The following is a 17,123-nucleotide window of genomic DNA, read 5'->3' on the forward strand; positions in this document are numbered from 1 at the left end:
CAAAGACGGACACAGGAAAAAACATGCACTTTTCACGAGACGGCGGCGCCCTCAAAAATAATGTTGCACTAAGTCGCCCTACATCAAGCATTATTGAATATATAATATCCGCATGTAAATGCTGCCGAAATGAATACATTTCTGGGACAAGGCTTTTTAGGGGACAATTTATTTTTCAAAGCGCTACTTTGACCTCGCGCTGCGCACGGTACCCTTATAAGAATGAGTTTTACTTTAAATGGTATTACCCTTCTACTGCACGGCTTGCGTGGTTTCGTGACCCTTTTTAATGAATATGTCTCGTATCGTATGCCTGTCATCAAACTGGAAACAAAAAAAAAATGGCCCGTATCTCCTCCTTTCGTTGCAACTGTCGCCGAAAGACGATAGTCGACTGGCGCCCCTGCCAAGTAAAGGCCTCCCTTCTCTTTCCCGCTCACCTCCCATGCAGTTTTTTTTTCGTCTCGTTCCTCTCAAGATAACGCGCTCGAGGTTTGCTCAAGTCAATGTAAATTTACCGCAATCTACTTTTCCAAGTCGGGTGTCTAGATTCCAATGCTGCCGTACCGCGGAGGTGCTCGTGAATGGGTATTCCACGAAGGAGAAATCCGCCGTTTGGCTCCTAGGAGTGTGCATCACGTGACCCCTACGTCACGGTTTCTCTCCGGCGCACCGCTCCCATCAGAGGTCGGAGCTTCTGCTCGCGAGCTACAAACGATCCGATGCTTGGCGGCGGAGGCGGCGGGATTTCATCTGCTCGTCGGGCAGCTGGCCGCGACTCAAGTTGTAGAGCGGTTGCGCAGGCACTCTATTTTTATTGCTTCTTATTACAATGGACGCGAAAATGCGCCGCGCACACGACAGGCGCACGGTCGCTGGGCGAGCGGCGGCCGCGGCCGCGAAGTGGCGCAGACCGGCGCAGGTAGCTCGAGCGATAGCTTGTTATCGCTCCCCGAGGCGCAAACAGAGCTGCACATGCGAGAAAGGGGATAATGATGGGATGGAAAGTTGCATTAAAAATCGACATCTGCGGCGCGTGCGAGAGCGGCAATCGAATATTCGCCGCAGTGTTAAGCCTAACATCTGTATGCGGGCTCGTAGGCGGACCGGCCGGCTGCTCCCAGCGCGCGCATCCCCATCCACTGCCTTGCGCGTCGCGCGCCGTTCTCTACACGCGGAAGCGCCGACATCGCGTCCACGGCCACTTTTTGGCCGGCTGACAGTTCGTAGGGGCTTTAGCACAAATTGCCGCCGTAGCGGAATCGGCGGTGCCACGGCAGCTCTGCTTTAGAGATAGGCGACTGCAAACACTGATGTCCTTCCGACAGACGCATCCTCCGTGTGAGCGAAGGAGTTGGCCGAGCGGAAGTCCGCCTGCGGTGACGTCACGACCTCCCCCGGATTTCTCCGCTGAAACGCTCTGTCGTGTGAATACCCCTTGAATTGAGGCACCCTACTACACCATTACTGCAACCACCATGCCCTACTGCACGAGCGTTCCAAGCGGAACATGGATCCCATCTCGTGGAACCTTTTGCTGCTATTGCAGTTTGATTTCTTAAATACCGCTAGGTAACGCTTGCAATAACACGCGACGGTTTTCTGTCATTAATGTAGTATATCATTTGGTATCGCAAAAACAAAGTATCCATGAATTTTTTAACAAAGGAGCACTGCAAATATCACGTATGTATTGATTTTCTGCCGTATATTTGCGTAATCTCTTGTTCTTGTTCAACAATGTTGACAATTAGGAAGACGTTCAGAATTGGCTGTGAGTCTATAAAGCTGCGCAGATACCATTTCACCTTGGACGGGTGGCTGAATCGAATCACACACCGACAGACAGGCGGACCAATATTTCTGCGTTTTAGTAACCCAAGAAAGATAAAATTGGCGCAGCTTGCAGTAGTCGTGGAAGGCTGGGGAAACAGCAGAGCTTGCGGCCCCTCTCCCTTCGTCGGAGACCCTGCTGTTGCACCTTGCATGAATTTCCTAACTGGCCCCTGAAACTTCTAAATGACTGGCAGGCCCGAATCCTTCTGTCTGCAGCCTTATGCATCTCTCGTAAAGCGGACCGCTTTAACACGCGCTAGAACCCACGGCAACCGGCTACGCGAAATCGGCAGCTGTAGCGCGAAATCGCGTCTGGGCTCCACACTTCAGGCGTGAGCGGACGCGGACTGGCAGGGAGAACACCTCGCGATATATCCCGCCATGAACGTAATGGCATAGAAGCCGGTTTAATAGCGCCAGCGACCCTGGTTATATTTCGGCCACGGGAAGCGGTTTTCCCCTGGTCCGTCTCGTTTTGTTTCACGCGGCAGCGGTATTTTAAATGTTGTAGGTTGTGCTTAATTTGGGGTGTTAGGTTATGGCTTTTTTCGTTAGTTTATTATTCATTTCTAACCTCCCAAATGCATGTTGGTAATTGCCTTGCCGTCTCGTAATGAGGCGGCCTGAGAAGGCGAGATGTATTAAACTAAGAAAAACAGCGTAAACGACGGGACGAAGAAAGGTAAGAGTAAACCACAGGCGCTGACGAACAACTGAGCGCTTTATTGCAGCAGAAAACATACATATAGAAAAAGGAAAACAACCGAAGGACCGATAATGACCTAGGAGATATCACATCGGAAAAAAACACGATATCTCGTAAACATGAACCGCCACGTGCCTCAGTGAGGCATCAGTTTGCCTTCTGGAAAAGAAAATGCTGTACCTATCTTGAACTTTAGACTTTGTATCGGCACGTGGCGGTTCATGTTTACGAGATATCGTGTTTTTTTCCGATATGATATCTCCTAGGTCATTATCGGTCCTTCTGTTGGTTTCCTTTTTCTATATATGTTTTCTGCTGCAATAAAGCGCTCAGTTGTTCGTCAGCGCCTGTGGTTTAGTCTTACCTTTCTTCGTCCCGTCGTTTGCGCTGTTTTTCTTAGTTTAACAATGTACCAACTGGCCCGTCAGCATACCCTTCTAAGATGTATTAATTTTTGCAAGCTATGGGGGCCTAAACTCTTTGTTGTTGTTTTTTTCGGTGTCAAGATAACCCATTTGGCTCGATTACTTGAGAAATTTTCTATTTCGATTTTTTTCCTTGTAGGTCTTGCGCTCTACGTGCCAAGGCAGCCTTTTTTTATCCTTTCAAATTCGGTGCACATGTTTCTGTTCGCCGCCGCTGCTAAACCTGAATCCCTCATGAGACCTTTGGGATGGCCCAGTTCTTAGGTTGCCGGTTTCACAGCGTTAAGGTCGCGAGTTCGATTCCCGCAACCTCCATAATCTCATTATTTTCTTGTGTTGCGCCCTCCCAACAGCTGTTCGTGGGCTCCTTGCCTCGTATCCACTTCTTGTCCTAGCGTTTTACCTTCTTTACTTCACCGCTGGTGATAGATTTCTGGGAAGGCTCCACGATGGAACTAAAAGGTTATACCACTCGGCTGTTAAAAAACACGTCATTGACGTTTGTATGCAGACGAATATCTTGTTGGGCAAGTTGGTACTTAGCTACAAAACACATTACACCGCTCAAGGAGGAAAAAAACTTGAATGGTAACAGCACACTCACTCTCAACCGCTTATTCAACGACACCTGTATAACGTTGCCTATCGCGTCCGCCGAAAATTCCCGAACGGTTCGATCCTTCACCGTTGCTGGCTCCTCCACTTTCCGACGCTTTATTAGCATGCGCGTGTGCTCGCTTCTCGGGCAGTCTTCACTTCGCAGAGCCACTTAATGCTAACCATAAGAAAGGGTTTGTCCCCTTTCCGTGACGTGGAGCTGCGGCGCCTCCGTGTTTTCTTGGCGTCTGCCTGTCAAGCTGCGTGTTTAAGCTCGAGCGGTGAAGTAAGCTTGGATGCCCGCATCTGCGTGGATGAGCGGTAAGAAAAAGCGTCCCCATACTGTACCCATTAGCAAGCAGGTGACGCGACAGACAGTATTACACAGGCGGCGTTGGTTTATTTCACCGGGAACACAAGTATATATCAGGCGCTTTTTTTAGAAACGAGCCAAACCCACATAACGCGAATTTTGGAAAAAAAGCGGAAGTTTGTTACTGTATCTGAATTCAACGCTGTCAAGGCTATTAAATGACACTTTTTACGTGTCTGCCATGGGAAGTTTGTGGAAGTAAGCAATTAAAAAGATGTGATGAATGTGAGCAACATTAGGATGATCATTTTCGATTTGGCTAGCACTTAATAGAAACATTCCAGCAGGTGCGGCATTGTTATGAAACATTTATTGCAACTGACCTCCAAGTATGGTACGATGAAGCTTTCGGAGAAAAGGCATTAAACCTATCCAACAGGGTTTCAAGAACAGTGGAACTATACATGAAGAGCCGCTGAGTCCTCTTGGGAGCACTCACAAAGTAAGAAAGCTCTTTATTGCCTTTCCATAAATTGCCATAACGCTTCACAGGAAAGCTGCTCCAATATTCTTCTGAACCTTAATGAAGTGGCTCGCGTCCACAGAGAGGGGGTATTTACCACGGCTCGTATCGGGCGGCTAATCTAATATATTCCTAATAGTAGATATAGGAATTAAAATAATAATAATAGTAAGCATATTTACTCCCTACGAACGGGACAGACGACATGAAATGATTGTTTCGTTTCTCTCAGCATCATATGGTTCACTTCTTGTTCTGCTCACCTTGTCTTGGACGCCTGGGGACAGATCTTTCGTGCACGTCTTATTAATTGCTTCCTGAGTTTATGATAACCCAGATTCGAAAAGAAAACAAAAGAACATCTGAAAACACCCACGAAGCAGACCTAACAGTCACACCAGAAGCGAAATCCCATTGCACAAATGGATTTCGCTCATTTTGATCCGTGCAACAGCAGGATCTGGCTTATTTACGATACGAACTGCGATCTGAGTACACGCTTGGAGGGCGTTATCTCACCTATTTTCTGCAGAGATGGGTCGAGCCTTCCACTAAGCTTTCTTCAGGAGACGGAACTGGCGAACTCGTGATGAAGGAAGGTAACATAGACTGATTAAGAGGAGCTTAGGTCGAGCAACTGCGATATACCCACACAAAAAACAGCGCTCAAGAAGGGACAGAAGGAAGGAGGCTACACACACAGCGCTGACTACCAACAAAGTGTTTATTTGCCGCTCAGCAATATAAACAAAAGGTTACAGCAAGATAAGAATCCAGAAACAAGAAAGATTACCCAGCCAGGCAAACCCTGCCTGATCCCACGCAACCACCACCACCACCACATTGCCAACTTTTTTCTGGGGGAATGCTGCCGAGTTTTTCTTGTGAGTGCCATTTTATCTGATTTAGTATCGGTTTGTGGGTTTGGCTGACTGAAAAAAAAACCTCATATATCCTGCCATTACGCGCAGGCACAAAGGAGAAGCGAATCATAATTTTCCGCCATATCACGCAGTCTATTCCCTCCTTTCCACACTCCCAAGTGCATGAGCGTGAAAATTCTAAAAAACAACATTGATTGATTGATTGATTGATTGATTGATTGATTGATTGATTGATTGATTGATTGATTGATTGATTGATTGATTGATTGATTGATTGATTGATTGATTGATTGATTGATTGTAGTGTTTAACGCGCGGACGCTACAATGCGATGGTACGCACCGTAGTGGAGGGCTCCGGATTAATTTGGAACACCTGGGGATCTTTAACTTGCGCAGAACGCCGAACACACGGGCGTCATTGCTTTTCGCCTCCACCACAAAAGCAGCCGTCGTGGACGGGAGTCGAACCCGCGTCCTTGTACTCAGCAGCACGACATCACAGCACTGAGCCACCGAGGTGGGTAAAACGACATTTGTGCTGGATAAACACTGAAAGCAGAAACTTAAGAAGGCACGCTAGGCTTGGTGCAGTTCGATGGACGTGTCGCTCACGCACTGGTTGCCCTTCTTTTTAATGTAAAGCGCTTCTAGCCGATCCCGCTCAGTCCGGCGGCTACTTCACCCAAGTATGTTTGCCCCAATTAATTACGGTGCACATGCTGAAGCCCTCCCCAATGCGCGGGAAAGAGTGTCAAATCATCATTCGTGACGCTCAGCGTTGGTTCTCTCAGGCGGCACAACGTTCTGTCTGCCAATAGAGTATGTGTCGCGCGTCAGGGGAACTTCGGCAACAGTGCGTGAGTGACACTTCCATTCAACTGCGTGACGCGCAGTGGGCCTTGGTTAGTGCACTGCTCTGAGTGCTTAGTTTTTAGCATTTCCACGCACATAATAGGACACGTCCATTAAACTGCGCGACGCGCAGCGAGCCTTCGAATAAGGCGTTGAGACAAAGCGTTCAGAATAGTGCTGACGTTTTTGAAAAGCAACGGTTTGAGAGCTAGATTGTAGTTTAGTTGAGGCCTTGTTGTGGAGAGCCACTGAACATGCACGGTATCCGTATTTTTATGTTTATACCCTCACTTCCGTATTATTCATTATACCTGTCACCCTATAGATATGTTCTGTTCCCCTTTCGAATTCCTCCCGCAGAGTAGCAGGCGAAAGGTATATGATTACGCCAACATTCCTGTGTTTACCTTCAATTCACTAAAATTTCTCTTTCTCTCTCTCTCTCTCTCTCTCTCTCTCTCTCTCTCTCTCTCTCTCTCATTACGCCTTGATCTTCTTGATACCTCTTACTCACTTCTCGCTCATAGAAAGAGGGGCGACGAGAGCATGCAATGCCAGGCCAGTCTCTTTATAATGTCTTTCATTTTCAGTAACATTAACGCAAATAAATTGCAAGATTTGATTATTAGTACTGATCTAATAACTGATCTAATAACAATGCCTGCCGTTGGAGCTGTAGGTTTTCTAAAAAACGAGTTATTCAGTTGCTGATATTCCGTTGCTGATAAAGTGCCGCTGGTTATTACTCACTCCAACCAGGAGGGCATTGTTGAGGGAGAAGAAAGCCCCTCCGCGTAGACTCATTGATTCCGGGTTCATGGTGTCGTGCAAAAACTGAACCTACGTAAAGACAGAAGGAGAGATGTGAGTTTTTCTGCTCCTGGATAAGTTCTCAAGTGGTTTTCTTTTTTTTTTTATGTGTGTTCTTGCAGATGTCATACTTCGAGTTCGAAGGGTTGCGATCCAGTCTCAGCCAGGCGGACCTGTTTTGAGGCCTTCTTGAGCTTTTCAGCCTTGTTTGAAGTGTTGAAAAAAAATGAAGTATTAGAATTTTAAGCCCGATCCCGCGGATAGAAACTCCAACTTGCCATCGTACTACGTCTAATTGCATAGTACACAAAGTCGTTTTCTTACTTGCCTCACAGTAAGACCCCTGTACCCACTGCACCGCTTTCATTAGCGGATATAGCTTAGCTAATTCCGTAAAAAATTACCCCAAATTCATTTTGGCTTCAAGCCAAGTGACAGCGCTCTTTTGGCTCAGTTAGTAGCTGCGCATGACTAAAATTGCTTAGACTCCCCCAGGATGAGTTCGCCCTGCTTATCGCCGTGGGAACAATTCTGTTGTGCCGAATGTCAAAAATGTATCTCCTAGTTGGGGTAATGAAGTAGCTGAATGACATATAGATACAGATATATAGATTCAGATACAGATGACATATAGATATAGATAATTTATTTATGTATCTGATTCTTTGTTATTTCTTCATGTGTTTGTGTTTCTTTATTTATTAATTTGTTAACTTATTTACTTTCATTTTAACGCTCTCAATAAATACACAAATCACAACGTCTATTATGTCACTAGCTGAAAGAGGCATCTGTCAAATTTGAAGTTATTTAGTTGTCTTCACTTCTAAGTCCAAAAAGGAATACCTTAAAGAATATGTGAAATGTCTTACCTCGTCCACTAAAGTCTGGCTGACCGCGACAATATCGATGAATTGATATAGACAGAAGAGGGAATAGCTGAAGGCAACCCTCACCGCTCTCTGCGCGAGACCATCGTTTAAAAGCGCGTAAAAAGTAACGCAAAGAAGGAAAGTGAGGGAAGCGGCCGAGGCGACCAAGGCCGAATGCCAGATGTTGTTTATGAACCTGACGAGTCTCCTGATCTCGGACACATGGACTCTGATCTCTTGAACTCTGAGCGATGCCTCCGGGTCGCACTGTCGGTGGGTTGCTTTCTCCAACACAGTGGAAAACGCCATGACCTGACAGTGCAGGTAGTCGGCTAGTACATCGGAAGTTCGGGTCAAGATGATGTGCAGCAGAGAATCGTACACGAAGAAACTTGCCATCGACAGGTTGGCCCAAATTGTCATGACGACACGCCATTCCTCTCCGTAGTCGCCAACGATGTGGGTCACGTAACTGTCTGTGGTAACGGCATAGCAGGCGCCGAACACTACGAGACCCAGTGTGCTTCTCGCGGCCCCCAGTAATTTTTGTTTCCGGCTGTGAGCGTCAACGAGGGGAACGTAGCAGATGGATCGCTCGTACGCGGCTGATTCGCGAAAAAATTCGAGCAGTTTCGAGGTCCCGACCGCCAGGCAGAGGATATTAAAGAAGCACTTTACCGCCACTGAGCTGTGAACAATGAACAGGAGAGATTTAGTGTAAGAGCGAACTGAATTTGACTTCAGAAAGGTTCTGCCTCCGAGGTATGCTGCTTCAAAACCGATGCCGCAAGTAAACCATGCGGTCGCGCACAAAATGTAGGGGGTGAGAAATTTGACCTTGGCTCTCCTAAGAGACCGGTCTTGGAAACCTTCGATGAAGAAAAAGCCGAAAAACCGAAAGAGAAGTCCGTATTTCCAAAAACGTCTTATCATGTGGGAACCCTGCCTCAACGTGGCCTCGGCTGTTGGTTGTGAATCTGGAGCCATGCAGGCGTTTTTGTACGCGCTCTTGCAGTGGCTGAAAGAGAAATGTCCGCTGTCAAGCCTCTAACCCGTGAATAGGTTCAAAGTCATAATGAGTGCACCGACATACGGTTAAACTCCTGTGACCGTACTGACACACGGTTACATACTGACTGACATACGGTTACACTCATCGAGGTGAAAAGCATGTCGATGCCATGCACTTGTTTTCGCCTTTGTAGAAAGAGGCATTACATCTTAATTCAGGTTACGAATGCATTTCTGCCTAAATAGTCTAACAGTGAAGAAAGTAAATGTGTAAAACAGTAATCTGTACTAATTTTAATGCCTGAAAAATAAAAGATATTGCTAAAACATGAACCCCGTAGCAAAACTAACTCTTTTGTAATGTGCGGCAGTTCGTTACCCACGTAATACAGCCTTGTCAAAATGTTCTTCCTATTATTTTACATACCAACTACTGCTTTTGCTGTATAATAAAACTTTGCTGGGTATAAAAAATTTGGTCAACCAGTTCTGGAGAAGTACTGCTTTAGTTGAAAAAACAAAGCTACTTATTTCCAAATTATTCGTACATATCCGACCTCAGCATGAAAGCGACGCCATTTTTCAAATAGTCGTCAAAGCAGATAACAGCAAGGTCTGGTACAAAGGTGACAAAATTCAACAAGCCGAATGTTCCACTCACAAATGGCGATACCGCTAATGGTAGTTCCTGTTCTTACGACTTTCTTGTTTAGTACGGCGTTCACCTTTCTTTTTACTTACTGCGTCGTATTGCAGAAGCCACGAAGCACGTACCTGTGGGTCACTCACTCGTTCGTAAGTGATATCGTCACTGAATGCCCAGAAGGCCTCAAAGCTGCAACACGTTTTGTCTCGCTGCTCTATGTCATTTCTCTTGGGCAGTTTCCATGGAGACGAGGAAGGAAAGTGGGCTTTAGAATTACCCAAGTTCGACAGACATTCCACTCACGAGAAGTAAAAATAAATTGAGTGGGCCGTTAGTTTTCTGTACTTGCTGACCGTATCCATTGATAAATTGAGCTGTCAAGATTATTCCCTCCAAAATGTCATTTGAGGAATGAGTATGTAGTGCATTCTCCCTGACATGCTGAAGGAAGCCAGTTGTGCAAGGAACAAGCTTATTCATCCAATGTCGGTGATGCAGTAATGCACATAAAACGGGCTCGTCGTTTTGATATGCAAGAGTAGCGTGATTTTATCTCACAAATGGCATTGATGGCTCATGCTTAGGGCTTAAACATAGGAAGCAGAACCCACTCTGCTTTATTGTTCTCTATAACTATGATCAAGCCCTTCGATGTGCATTCACCAAAACGTACGTGGAAATGGAAATGGGAAGGGTATATCCTTACTTTCGGCGGCGAGTTACGGCTGTGAAAATGGCAGGAGTATGGAGTTCTTCCGTTCTTCTGCAGAACTGGCCATGTTGGAAATCGGCATGATTAATGGAGTGGGCTCCATAATGCCGCACTATTCATTTGAAAGCCAGCCTTATGAGTGAGTGCTAGACTCCCTAAAGAACGTAGGTACCGAACGGAAACCTCCATTTGGGCGCACTGGCACTTTGAGCCAAATGGAGACAATAAAAGACGACGTGTATGCGCGTCGCTGAGTAGCGTGTTGCCGCAAAGCGGTATATACCATAAATGAACTGAGTTGCATCCTGCTTCTGTAGACATTCAGCGATTCGTAAAAGACTTAAGGTCGATTTTTTGCAAAGATAGTACCCTACTGCCTCGGTCATAAATGCGTAGATTGAAAGCATAAATTACCTCGCTCAAGTGCGTATACGTCGGGGGGTTGTGTGGTACGCTCTTTTATTTTCCGCTGTTTGTAACACATTACTGTTGCATACTAGAAATATCATGAAAGTAAAAGCTGCGAAATGAAAACGAAACCATTAAAATAAACAAAACGGGTTGCCTTGGTTACCTTTGTCAAAGACAAGAGCATTCTCTTTTAAAAAGCAGAAGCAACAAACAGGCGGTGAGGAGGGCGCGGACCGAGGAGGGCAGCATATGTGAATTCAAGTTACCGGCTAACTTAACCACATTGAATAGCATTGACGTGCATATCCATAACCAGAAAGGACGATTTCTGCACTACCTTATCGTTTGGCCCGTTTGATTGCGGAATGATGAGGACGCATACCAAGTGCATCAACGCCAACAAAATTCAGTTTACACGGCGCTTTTACAATTAAGTGATGCGCTTTTTGCTTCCCTTGACTGTGCGTAGATTCTCATACATTGTGCAGTCCTGACATTGCCATATTTGACCGCGACGTCGAGCACGTTCACCCCCGAGCGCATGCTATCTCTAGAAAATCAGGGAACCTACACATTCCAATTACCATATAATAAAATATGTAATACGCCTGGCGAAAATTGCTGGCCCTACGGACAAAAAATTGGGGGTTTGATCATATGCGTTCTGAGCGCTCTAGTATTAAGCGAAAAAATAAATGATTTAATCCCCCAAGCAGGACCCCGTATTGCGAGTTTTTTCCTCGTTTACATCAAAGTTCGTGGTTGAATTTTAACCCATATATTCTTTAGCTTTCTTGGTTTACTTATGCATAAAGTGGAAAAGACTCTGCATATTACATGACATGACCTGTGCCATCGGTGTCGTGAGTTTTGTTTCCGCAGAAAAGTTTTGATAGTCGGGTAACTTTCCTCGGTTTCACTATAACTGGGACATGTAAGCAAGAATCAAAATGCTGACGACGACTGTGCTTTTTAGGCATAAAAATTCGTCATTTGCACAATTGCGAAATCAAGATACGATTTATAGCCAGAAGCACGCGGACGCACAGAACGCCAGCGACGTCGCAGTCAGTCCTTGCTGTTAAACATAGCGGCAGCACTCCTGTGGACAAGACTAGAAAAAAAATTGGCCGCGTATCTGCTACTTTCGTTGCAAATGTCATCAAAAGACGATAGGCTTTATCGGCTTTTGCGAAGTAATTACCTCCCTTCGCTTTCCCGCTCACCTCTCATGTTGTTTCTCTTGCGTGGCGCTCCTCCCAAGGTAAAGACGCCAAAGGTTTGCTTAAATCATTTTATATTTCCCGTGTTCCACTGCTCCAAAACGGGTGTCTCGATGCGAACGCTGCCGTACGCCGAAGACGCGCGTTAATCGAGGCGCCCTACTTCAGCGTTTATAGAACCGCGTTTCCCTGCTCCACGTGCGTTGCAAGCAGAGCGTGAAACCTATCTAGTGGAACCTTGCGTAACTGTTGCCGGTTGATTTCTTAAAATGGTGCCAGAAGCTATAGTGGCGCGGGCGACAGCAGACGATGGCGGGGTGAATTTTTTTTCTGCAGTTGATGAAGTATTTAATTTCGCAAAAGTCACGCATGCATGATTTTTTATAAAGGAACACTGGAAATATTACTTCTGTACTAATTTGTTGTCTTATATTTGCGTAATGTCTTGTTCTTGTTCAACAATGTTGACAAGTATGAACCTTACACCGGACATAGACGGGTAGATTTAGCTGGGACTATATAAGACTATTGCGCAGGCATAGTTTTGCTTTGGCCGGTTGGCTGAACCGAGTCACAGACAGACAGACGGACAGACATACAGACATACAGACAGATTAGAATTTCTGGGTTTAAGTAGCCCAAGAAAGACTATCGTCTTTAAAAGAGGCACACATTGCCACACCTCGAAATGACAAGCCCTGGCTACGCTTGGGGCGTTTCGTAGTGTTTTGATCAAGAAGGAAACGAAGTTTTTAATGGCAGAAGCAGCGACGTTTAGTCTTCCTCCTGAACAACCAGCGGTTGCCAACTGAGGAAGAGTTTGAAGTAGTGCGGTGAGAAAGCCAAGCTTGATATTGTTGTATCAAACGTTTATTATTAGAGATGGATACTTTGCTTCAGCGAGAAACTTTGAACCAAAAATTCAGCCTGATGCTGTAGAAATACTTATGGAATTTCGGCAAAGACAGGGATGTCCATGTCGTCCGATCTCGGTTATACGTTTTCCTGGTTACTGTCGTTTCTTCAAGTCGGTTCTTCTATGCGCCTGCAGAGATCGACAAATTAAGATTTTAGCACGGGTTGCTGAGAATTCCAAATACTGCTTAACCTACGCTTACTGTTGGTTCTCTCAAACTTCACTCTGCGAGGGAGTGCACAAAGTTTCGCTTATTAAGGCAAACACAGGGAAAATGTTACTTTCAGCGTGGGGAAAGAACTTCATGCAGATGACTTTTTCCTGTCTCACAAATTGTTTTTTATATCTACTCAAGCCTCGCGTAAACATTGGCAACAAAATACCGTAAAGCAACGCAAGACCACTACGCGAAGAAATGCCAAGATTAAATGTTGTGCTTATCTATCGGGAACTACAGTGCGTTGGGGAATACAACGGGGAACACAGTTAGTCCCCTGAGCATTTTTTCTCCTGTTCTTCATTACCCAAATGACCGGCTTACTTCACAAGAGCTATAAAATATTCAACATCAACCCCACAATCACCACATCATTCTTGTTAACTGCACCAACACAACAACAACATGACCAGTTTGATAGCTACCCTCATTAGCCACAGGATAGTTTTGCAGCACAAAAGCCTTTCCGTACCGACCTCCACCTGTTTCTGTCATTTCCATCAGCCTGGGCCATTTCATATTACCGAGTTTTCCCACTTCGTCACGCTATCTTTTCTATTGCCTCCGCCGGGCTACATTGAGAATGCAAAACAATATAAATACATTTATTGCAATAGCAGTGAAAGAGAAGAAAAAAAATTATGTAGGATGGCTATATTGCCCGCAATGCCCATCAAAAGGCTACGGGTGTTCGCTGTCTCGTTTTCTTTTGATTTCTGGTTTTACAGCATTTTGCATTACTTATTCATTACCACACCCTTCTCTTTTATAAACCTATAGTACTCTCGGACGCATTTCAAGCACGCATCAAACGAACCTGAATGGAAAGCTTGAAAGGCTCGGTTATAATGGAGGTGGGAGATGGTCTTTTAACAGACCAGTTTATGTATTTATCGAACACAACCGCGCATTTATTTTTGCTTCATCACTGAACTGTGCCCAAGGCATTTCTGAGGACCCGAAGTTTTGTACATAAAGGAAGATAAACAAATAAAATATTCGCTGTTTTGTTCCCACAGTTGGGATCCTGAAAACATCACAAATGGACCACTCCTCAGGCGGTATGCCTCACAAACTTGACGGCGCCCTCCATCGTATTCATTAGCGTGGGATGGTGGTGCGAAGATGTCTGGTCATGGCAAAGGTTCAATCGGAGGTCAAGGCTACAGAAAAACTTCCCATTCATGGTTAAGATGCGGACCAAGCAAATTGACAACTAGCATCACTTACAAATGCTCCTAACAGTACGGACTTGTTTGTTTCTTTAAATATATTTTTTTAATACTTCCCTTTCCAATCTACTCGCTAGATACCCCAATTTGGCTCCCTCCAAGGTGCCCCCTTATGATTTCTGCGGAGGTCCGTGAATGTTTTATCGGTACTATTATTTAGACCTCAGCGTCGTTGGAATACCTGTTAAAAACACATTTTGCCGAATTTAGTGGTGAATGCAGAACCAGCATGAAATAGCCTGCAATAATCTACCATCAAAGTTACTGAATCGAATACGTTGAAATTTACTAATGCTTTGAGCAAAAATACCAATGTATAATCTGTGTCGTATAATCTTTGTCATTTCACTGCCTCGTTTCACTCAGTTCTTGCGATGTCAAATGACGTGTGGTAATATTCCGTGTATTATTAGTTCATTTTATTACTGTACTAATAGCTGTTCTTATTGTTTCTATTGACTTTTTTCCTATTTGTTTCCACTCAAGAGATGTAAAATATTTTTTTCCTTTTTCAGCTCTTGTGTTTATTTTGTTCTTTTTGTAGTTTTTGTGAACCTAGTGTGACCCCTTTACCCTATGTAATACCCTCCCCAGAGGGCCTTTAGAGTTTTGTTGAAATAAAATAAATAAAAAGACCTCCGCCTAGGAAGTGCTGAATGTTACAAAGTAGCGCTGGTAACCCCATTGCATTGACATCACAGCAATCAAAACCCCACTCAAGCAGATTGTTTCACGGGCTCTTGATGGCACGAATGAGCGCAGGAGCTCACAGTTGAAGGCGTCGGCGATGGCGCCCGCCAGGACCAACAGGACAGGCTTCAGAAGGAGGCTACGTTTGGCAGCTTCATGCAGGAGTCCACCCACGACGCAGCCCAGTCTGTCGGCCAGCTCGCCGGGGCTCGAACCCAAGAGTTCATTCAGGAGGCACTGCGGGTAGCATTGACGTACTTGTGAAGTTTAACGATGTTGTTATTGGTACGTTCAGTTTCCACTCTAGAACGGATTACTCTTTTGAGGAACAACTGATTGCGATTGGTTCCGTCTTCAGTAAGCATCGCGGCACATTAGAGGAACAAAATTTGACCAGCTGCTGACTCCACGCTAAGCGTGTCTAGTAAGGACCAATAAAAACATGAAATGACCCTAAGTGATTTAAAATGCAGGTGGTTACCTGTTAGCAAACGAAAAATAAAGGAAACGCACTAACACACCGACGCGGGTTGTTTGAGATACGCAGGCGTCAAATATGAAGGCTCATGACGTCACCTACAAAGAGAAAGACTTCAGCGGTTTACGCCTGCTTCATAGGGGGCCACGTGACCGGAAAAGCCAGCACCGCCTCTTGCTCTAGCGCAGTCACCCGATGTGCCACAATCGCCCATTTTACCACATATTTCACCTTTGTTATTCTCAATAAAATTTCCATTGGGTGGAGTTACCCAATCTGTGTGGTTGAAACCATCCGAACGTAGTCTTTGCACCGCTGGAGCAAACTCAGCGAGCCAGACTCCTTTGCAATGTGTTTTGTTTTTGTTCCGTCTGGAGTCCGTCGCCACAGTGCCAGGAAGTCTTTTTTCTTGGTCTTTACTGCACTGTTCCTTTAATTTCTATTTCCCGGGAGCCTTTTTTAACCCGGGTTCTTTCATTGTTTTCCTAAAAATATTTCCGACGTGGTTTGTTAATTTTAAAAAATCTATTGATGAATTGTGGGGTTTAAGGTGTTGACGCTCCACAAGCCATGAGGGGCACTGTAGTGGGTGGCTCCGGATTCATTTTGACCACCTTGGGGTCTTGTGCTCGGAACTTGTGCCCGCCTAAAACAACAATAATGTGCAACCTTTCCTATTCTTTCTTGCAGGGTGTCGAACCAGAACCGAACCGAACCGAAAACAGGAACAGAACCGCTATTTTTGCCGGAACTGAACCCGAACCCAAAACATTATTTTTTGAGCACGCTGAACCCGAACCGGAACTGAACCGACAAAAGAAATAACGGTTACCGGTTACGGTTCATGCCGAAATGGTTCGACCATCTGTTGTTGATATTGCACAGTCAATGCATTCAGGCCTTTTTTTTTTCACGTAAAATCAACTTCATACCAGCTCGCACACTTTCCCCTCCAGACAATTCAGCACTATCGTGCTCTATGTAACAGCAGGGGACATGAATAAGCACCAATGCAGAAATGGTCTATTGCTGCTGGAAGTGCGAGCGTAGTGCAAGCTGACCAAACGAACTGGCATTCTCGGAAGTTTGCAGGGGATATAAAACGACTTCGCCCTTCCCTAGCTGAGACTTTATTGGAGCAATCAGGCTGAACGAGTGCTTCACTGCGAACAGCGAAAGCCCGCACCTGATGTGTCCAAACTTTTTGCATTTCGTAATTTGTTTAAAAGGTTCGGCACCTGCAAACTGTTATTACTTGACAAGTGTGACCGCAGGAGCTGCTCAGTGGCTAAGCCGTTTGCTGCTGACCACAGGTGTCCTCGATCGCCCTACCCCACGACCGTTTTTCTGAAATACACGGCAATCGAGAAGGGCCGTGTATCAAGATTTTGATCCACGTTTATTACCTCCAGCTGGTTAAAATAAGTCTGCCGGCCTGCAACATAAGCTGCGCCTCGGAGCAGAGATATACGGGGCATCAAATGCGCCCGTTTTTTTCTTTTTAAATTGTGTTTACACGGAAATCAACAAAAATAAAACGCAGATCATGTTGTTTTAAAACATTACGTAAAAAGTAAATAAAAAAAAAGTAAAAAAAGCACCAAAACGTGGATATTGCTCCATACTTTTCTTTGGCCTGCGTTTCCCAACCAAACGTGTCATCAATGCTAAGAAATTGAGTTGCGTGGTCAGTTTACGAGGGCAGTACAGTGGACAAGTTCCATTTTTTACAGGTACAAATAACAACAAATATGTCAGGGAAAACTG

This window comes from Haemaphysalis longicornis, unplaced genomic scaffold (assembly GCF_048455015.1).
Source record: "Haemaphysalis longicornis isolate Haplotype H1 unplaced genomic scaffold, Haemaphysalis longicornis Haplotype H1 scaffold_2, whole genome shotgun sequence".
Classification (NCBI taxonomy): Eukaryota; Metazoa; Arthropoda; class Arachnida; order Ixodida; family Ixodidae; genus Haemaphysalis; species Haemaphysalis longicornis.